Source organism: Triticum dicoccoides, chromosome 2A (assembly GCF_002162155.2).
Source record: "Triticum dicoccoides isolate Atlit2015 ecotype Zavitan chromosome 2A, WEW_v2.0, whole genome shotgun sequence".
NCBI classification, from domain to species: domain Eukaryota; kingdom Viridiplantae; phylum Streptophyta; class Magnoliopsida; order Poales; family Poaceae; genus Triticum; species Triticum dicoccoides.
In genome coordinates, this window is record NC_041382.1 from 420,464,556 (window position 1) to 420,472,343 (window position 7,788).

The window sequence follows — 7,788 nt, forward strand, 5'->3', positions numbered from 1 at the left end:
TAGGAAAGGGGGGGAGTCCTACTCCCAGAAGGAGTAGGACTCCTCCTGGCGCGCCTCTCCTGGCCGGCCGGCCCCCCTCCCTTGAACCTTTATATACGGAGGCAGGGGCACCCCCTAGAGACACAAGTTGATCCACGTGATCATATTCTTAGCCGTGTGCGGTGCCCCCTTCCACCATAGTCCTCGATAATGTTTTAGCGGTGCTTAGGCGAAGCCCTGCGATAGTAGTACATCAAGATCGTCACCACGCCGTCGTGCTGACGGAACTCTTCCCCGACACTTTGCTGGATCGGAGTCCGGGGATCGTCATCGAGCTGAACGTGTGCTAGAACTCGGAGGTGTCGTAGTTTCGGTGCTTGATCGGTCGGGCCGTGGAGACGTACGACTACATCAACCAAATGCTTCCGTTGTTGATCTACAAGGGTACGTAGATCACACTCTCCCCCTCTCGTTGCTATGCATCACCATGATCTTGCGTGTGCATAGGAATTTTTTTGAAATTACTACGAAACCCAACAGTGGCATCCGAGCCTAGGTTTTATATGTTGATGTTATATGCACGAGTAGAACACAAGTGAGTTGTGGGCGATATAAGTCATACTGCTTACCAGCATGTCATACTTTGGTTCGGCGGTATTGTTGGACGAAGCGGCCCGGACCGACATTACGCGTACGCTTACGCGAGACCGGTTCTCCCGACGTGCTTTGCACATAGGTGGCTTGCGGGTGACAGTTTCTCCAACTTTAGTTGAACCGAGTGTGGCTACGCCCGGTCCTTGCGAAGGTTAAAATAGCACCAACTTGACAAACTATCGTTGTGGTTTTGATGCGTAGGTAAGATTGGTTCTTGCTTAAGCCCGTAGCAGCCACGTAAAACATGCAACAACAAAGTAGAGGACGTCTAACTTGTTTTTGCAGGGCATGTTGTGATGTGATATGGTCAAGACATGATGCTAAATTTTATTGTATGAGATGATCATGTTTTGTAACCGAGTTATCGGCAACTGGCAGGAGCCATATGGTTGTCGCTTTATTGTGTGCAATGCAATCGCGCTGTAATGCTTTACTTTATCACTAAGCGGTAGCGATAGTCGTGGAAGCATAAGATTGGCGAGACGACAACGATGCTACGATGGAGATCAAGGTGTCGCGCCGGTGACGATGGTGATCATGATGGTGCTTCAGAGATGGAGATCACAAGCACAAGATGATGATGGCCATATCATATCACTTATATTGATTGCATGTGATGTTTATCTTTTATGCATCCTATCTTGCTTCGATTGACGGTAGCATTATAAGATGATCTCTCACGAAATTATCAAGAAGTGTTCTCCCTGAGTATGCACTGTTGCGAAAGTTCTTCGTGCTGAGACACCACGTGATGATCGGGTGTGATAGGCTCTACGTTCAAATACAACGGGTGCAAAACAGTTGCACACGCGGAATACTCAGGTTATACTTGACAATCCAAGCATATACATATATGGCCTCGGAACACAGAGACCGAAAGGTCGAGCGTGAATCATATAGTAGATATGATCAACATAGTGATGTTCACCAATGAAACTACTCCATCTCACGTGATGATCGGACATGGTTTAGTTGATTTGGATCACGTAATCACTTAGATGATTAGAGGGATGTCTATCTAAGTGGGAGTTCTTTAAGTAATATGATTAACTGAACCTAAATTTATCATGAACTTAGTACCTGATAGTATCTTGCTTGTTTATGTATGATTGTAGATAAATGGCCCGTGCTGTTGTTCCGTTGAATTTTAATGCGTTCCTTGAGAAAGCAAAGTTGAAAGATGATGGTAGCAATTACACGGACTGGGTCCGTAACTTCAGGATTATCCTCATTGCTGCACAGAAGAATTACGTCCTGGAAGCACTGCTGGGTGCCAGGCCTGCTGCTGGAGCAACACCAGATGTTGTGAACGTCTGGCAGAGCAAAGCTGATGACTACTCGATAGTTCAGTGTGCCATGCTTTACGGCTTAGAACCGGGACTTCAACGACGTTTTGAACGTCATGGAGCATATGAGATGTTCCAGGAGTTGAAGTTAATATTTCAAGCAAATGCCCGGATTGAGAGATATGAAGTCTCCAATAAGTTCTATAGCTGCAAGATGGAGGAGAACAGTTATGTCAGTGAGCATATACTCAAAATGTCTGGGTATAATAATCACTTGATTCAAATGGGAGTTAATCTTCCAGATGATTGCGTCATTGACAGAATTCTCCAATCACTGCCACCAAGCTACAAGAGCTTCGTGATGAACTATAATATGCAAGGGATGAATAAGACTATTCCCGAGCTCTTCGCAATGCTGAAAGCTGCGGAGGTAGAAATCAAAAAGGAGCATCAAGTGTTGATGGTCAACAAGACCACTAGTTTCAAGAAAAAGGGCAAAGGGAAGAAGAAGGGGAACTTCAAGAAGAACAGCAAGCAAGTTGTTGCTCAAGAGAAGAAACCCAAGTCTGGACCTAAGCCTGAAACTGAGTGCTTGTACTGCAAGCAGACTGGTCACTGGAAGCGGAACTGACCCAAGTATTTGGCGGATAAGAAGGATGGCAAGGTGAACAAAGGTATATGTGATATACATGTTATTGATGTGTACCTTACTAATGCTCGCAGTAGCACCTGGGTATTTGATACTGGTTTTGTTGCTAATATTTGCAACTCAAAACAGGGACTACGGATTAAGCGAAGATTGGCTAAGGACGAGGTGACGATGCGCGTGGGAAACGGTTCCAAAGTCGATGTGATCGCAGTCGGCACGCTACCTCTACATCTACCTTCGGGATTAATATTAGACCTAAATAATTGTTATTTGGTGCCAGCGTTAAGCATGAACATTATATCTGGATCTTGTTTGATGCGAGATGGTTATTCATTTAAATCAGAGAATAATGGTTGTTCTATTTATATGAGTAATATCTTTTATGGTCATGCACCCTTGAAGAGTGGTCTATTCTTATTGAATCTCGATAGTAGTAACACACATATTCATAATGTTGAAGCCAAAAGATGCAGAGTTGATAATGATAGTGCAACTTATTTGTGGCACTGCCGTTTAGGTCATATCGGTGTAAAGCGCATGAAGAAACTCCCTACTGATGGACTTTTGGAACCACTTGATTATGAATCACTTGGTACTTGCGAACCATGCCTCATGGGCAAGATGACTAAAACGCCGTTCTCCGGTACTATGGAGAGAGCAACAGATTTGTTGGAAATCATACATACAGATGTATGTGGTTTGATGAATATTGAGGCTCGTGGCGGATATCGTTATTTTCTCACCTTCACAGATGGCTTAAGCAGATATGGGTATATCTACTTAATGAAACATAAGTCTGAGACATTTGAAAAGTTCAAAGAATTTTAGAGTGAAGTTGAAAATCATCGTAACAAGAAAATAAAGTTTCTACGATCTGATCGTGGAGGAGAATATTTGAGACGAGTTTGGTGTACATTTGAAACAATGCGGAATAGTTTCGCAACTCACGCCACCCGGAACACCACAGCGTAATGGTGTGTCCGAACGTCGTAATCGTACTTTACTAGATATGGTGCGATCTATGACGTCTCTTACTGATTTACCGCTATCGTTTTGGGGTTATGCTTTGGAGACGACCGCATTCACGTTAAATAGGGCACCATCAAAATCCGTTGAGACGACGCCTTATGAACTATGGTTTGGCAAGAAACCAAAGTTGTCGTTTTTGAAAGTTTGGGGCTGCGATGCTTATGTGAAAAAGCTTCAACCTGATAATCTCGAACCCAAATCGGAGAAATGTGTCTTCATAGGATATCCAAAGGAGTCTATTGGATACACCTTCTATCACAGATCCGAAGGCAAGACTTTTGTTGCTAAGTTCGGAAACTTTCTAGAGAAGGAGTTTCTCTTGAAAGAAGTGAGTGGGAGGAAAGTAGAACTTGACGAGGTAACTATACTTGCTCCCTTATTGGAAAGTAGTGCATCACAGAAAACTGTTTCTGTGACACCTACACCGATTAGTGAGGAAGCTAATGATAATGATCATGAAACTTCAGAACGAGATACTACTGAACCTCGTAGATCAACCAGACTAAGATCTGCACCAGAGTGGTACGGTAATCCTGTTCTGAAAGTCATGCTACTAGATCATGATGAACCTACGAACTATGAAGAAGCGATGGTGAGCCCAGATTCCGCAAAATGGCTTGAAGCCATGAAATCTGAGATGGGATCCATGTATGAGAACAAAGTGTGGACTTTGGTTGACTTGCCCAATGATCGGCAAGCAATTGAGAATAAATGGATTTTCAAGAAGAAGACTGACGCCGACGGTAATATTACTGTCTACAAAGCTCGACTTGTCGCAAAAGGGTTTCGGCAAGTTCAATGGATTGACTACGATGAGACCTTCTCACCCGTAGCGATGCTTAAGTCTGTCCGAATCATGTTAGCAATTGCCGCATTTTATGATTATGAAATTTGGCAGATGGATGTCAAAACTGCATTCCTGAATGGATTTCTGGAAGAAGAATTGTATATGATGCAACAGGAAGGTTTTGTCAATCCAAAGGGAGCTAACAAAGTGTGCAAGCTCCAGCGATCCATTTATGGACTGGTGCAAGCCTCTCGGAGTTGGAATAAACGCTTTGATAGTGTGATCAAAGCATTTGGTTTTATACAGACTTTTGGAGAAGCCTGTATTTACAAGAAAGTGAGTGGGAGCTCTGTAGCATTTCTGATATTATATGTGGATGACATATTACTGATCGGAAATGATATAGAATTTCTGGATAGCATAAAGGGATACTTGAATAAGAGTTTTTCAATGAAAGACCTCGGTGAAGCTGCTTATATATTAGGCATAAAGATCTATAGAGATAGATCAAGACGTTTAATTGGACTTTCACAAAGCACATACCTTGACAAGATTTTGAAGAAGTTCAAAATGGATCAAGCAAAGAAAGGGTTCTTGCCTGTGTTACAAGGTGTGAAGTTGAGTCGGACTCAATGCCCGACCACTGCAGAAGATAGAGAGAAGATGGAAGATGTTCCCTATGCTTCAGCCATAGGCTCTATCATGTATGCAATGCTGTGTACCAGACCTGATGTGTGCCTTGCTATAAGTCTAGCAGGGAGGTACCAAAGTAATCCAGGAGTGGATCACTGGACAGCGGTCAAGAACATCCTGAAGTACCTGAAAAGGACTAAGGATATGTTTCTCGTATATGGAGGTGACAAAGAGCTCATCGTAAACAGTTACGTTGATGCAAGCTTTGACACTGATCCGGACAATTCTAAATCGCAAACCGGATACGTGTTTACATTAAACGGTGGAGCTGTCAGTTGGTGCAGTTCTAAACAGAGCGTCGTGGCGGGATCTACGTGTGAAGCGGAATACATAGCTGCTTCGGAAGCAGCGAATGAAGGAGTCTGGATGAAGGAGTTCATATCCGATCTAGGTGTCATACCTAGTGCATCGGGTCCAATGAAAATCTTTTGTGACAATACTGGTGCAATTGCCTTGGCGAAGGAATCCAGATTTCACAAGAGAACCAAACACATCAAGAGACGCTTCAATTCCATCCGGGACCTAGTCCAGGTGGGAGACATAGAGATTTGCAAGATACATACGGATCTGAATGTTGCAGACCCGTTGACTAAGCCTCTTCCACGAGCAAAACATGATCAGCACCAAGGCTCCATGGGTGTTAGAATCATTACTGTGTAATCTAGATTATTGACTCTAGTGCAAGTGGGAGACTGAAGGAAATATGCCCTAGAGGCAATAATAAAGTTATTATTTATTTCCTTATATATCATGATAAAAGTTTATTATTCATGCTAGAATTGTATTAAACCGGAAACATGATACATGTGTGAATACATAGACAAACAGAGTGTCACTAGTATGCCTCTACTAGACTAGCTTGTTAATCAAAGATTGTTATGTTTCCTAACCATGGACAAAGAGTTGTCATTTGATTAACAGGATCACATCATTAGTTGAATGATCTGATTGACATGACCCATTCCATTAGCTTAGCACCCGATCGTTTAGTATGTTGCTATTGCTTTCTTCATGACTTATACATGTTCCTATGACTATGAGATTATGCAACTCCCGTTTGCCAAAGGAACACTTTGTGTGCTACCAAACGTCACAACGTAACTGGGTGATTATAAAGGAGCTCTACAGGTGTCTCCAAAGGTACATGTTGGGTTGGCGTATTTCGAGATTAGGATTTGTCACTCCGATTGTCGGAGAGGTATCTCTGGGCCCTCTCGGTAATGCACATCACTTAAGCCTTGCAAGCATTGCAACTAATGAGTTAGTTGCGGGATGATGTATTACAGAACGAGTAAAGAGACTTGCCTGTAACGAGATTGAACTAGTATGGGATACCGACGATCGAATCTCGGGAAAGTAACATACCGATGACAAAGGGAACAACGTATGTTGTTATGCGGTCTGACCGATAAAAGATCTTCGTAGAATATGTAGGAACCAATATGAGCATCTAGGTTCCGCTATTGGTTATTGACCGGAGACGTGTCTCGGTCATGTCTACATTGTTCTCGAACCCGTAGGGTCCGCACGCTTAAGGTTACGATGACAGTTATATCATGAGTTTATGCATTTTGATGTACCAAAGGTTGTTCGGAGTCCCGGATGTGATCACGGACATGACGAGGAGTCTTGAAATGATCGAGACATAAAGATTGATATATTGGAAGCCTATGTTCGGATATCGGAAGTGTTCAGGGTGAAATCGGGATTTTACCGGAGTACCGGGAGGTTACCGGAAACCCCCCCGGGAGGTATATGGGCCTTAGTGGGCCTTAGTGGAAGAAGAGAAGAGGCAGCCAGGGCTGGGCCGCGCGCCCCTCCCCCCCTTGGTTCGAATTGGACAAGGAGAGGGGGTCGGCCCCCCTTCCTCCCCTCTCTCCTCTTTCCCCCCCCCTCCACGAATCCTATTCCAACTAGGAAAGGGGGGAGTCCTACTCCCAGAAGGAGTAGGACTCCTCCTGGCGCACCTCTCCTGGCCGGCCGGCCCCCCTCCCTTGAACCTTTATATATGGAGGCAGGGGCACACCCTAGAGACACAAGTTGATCCACGTGATCATATTCTTAGCCGTGTGCGGTGCCCCCTTCCACCATAGTCCTCGATAATATTGTAGCGGTGCTTAGGCGAAGCCCTACGACAGTAGTACATCAAGATCGTCACCACGCCGTCGTGCTGACGAAACTCTTCCCCGACACTTTATTGGATCGGAGTCCGGGGATCGTCATCGAGCTGAACGTGTGCTAGAACTCGGAGGTGCCATAGTTTCCGTGCTTGATCGGTCGGGCCGTGGAGACGTACGACTACATCAACCAAACGCTTCCGTTGTCGATCTACAAGGGTACATAGATCACACTCTCCCCCTCTCGTTGCTATGCATCACCATGATCTTGCGTGTGCGTAGGAATTTTATTGAAATTACTACGAAACCCAACATCTGCATCACGATTTTTTTGCCCATTTTTTGCTCGTTTTTTTGCTTGTTTTTTGTACGATATTATTTCAAATTTTGTTCCCATTTTTGGATCTTGTACGTTCTTTTGCCGGAGAGGAGTTCGCCGAAGAGGAGGAGGAGGTAACCGGAGAGGCGCTCGCCTACATCGCCGGAGAGGAGGAGGAGGTCGCCGGAGAGGAGTTCGCCAGAGCATCGGAGAGGAGGAAGGAGAAACCATGAGGGGATGGGAGGAGAGGAGGGAGGAGGAGCTCACCGGAGAGG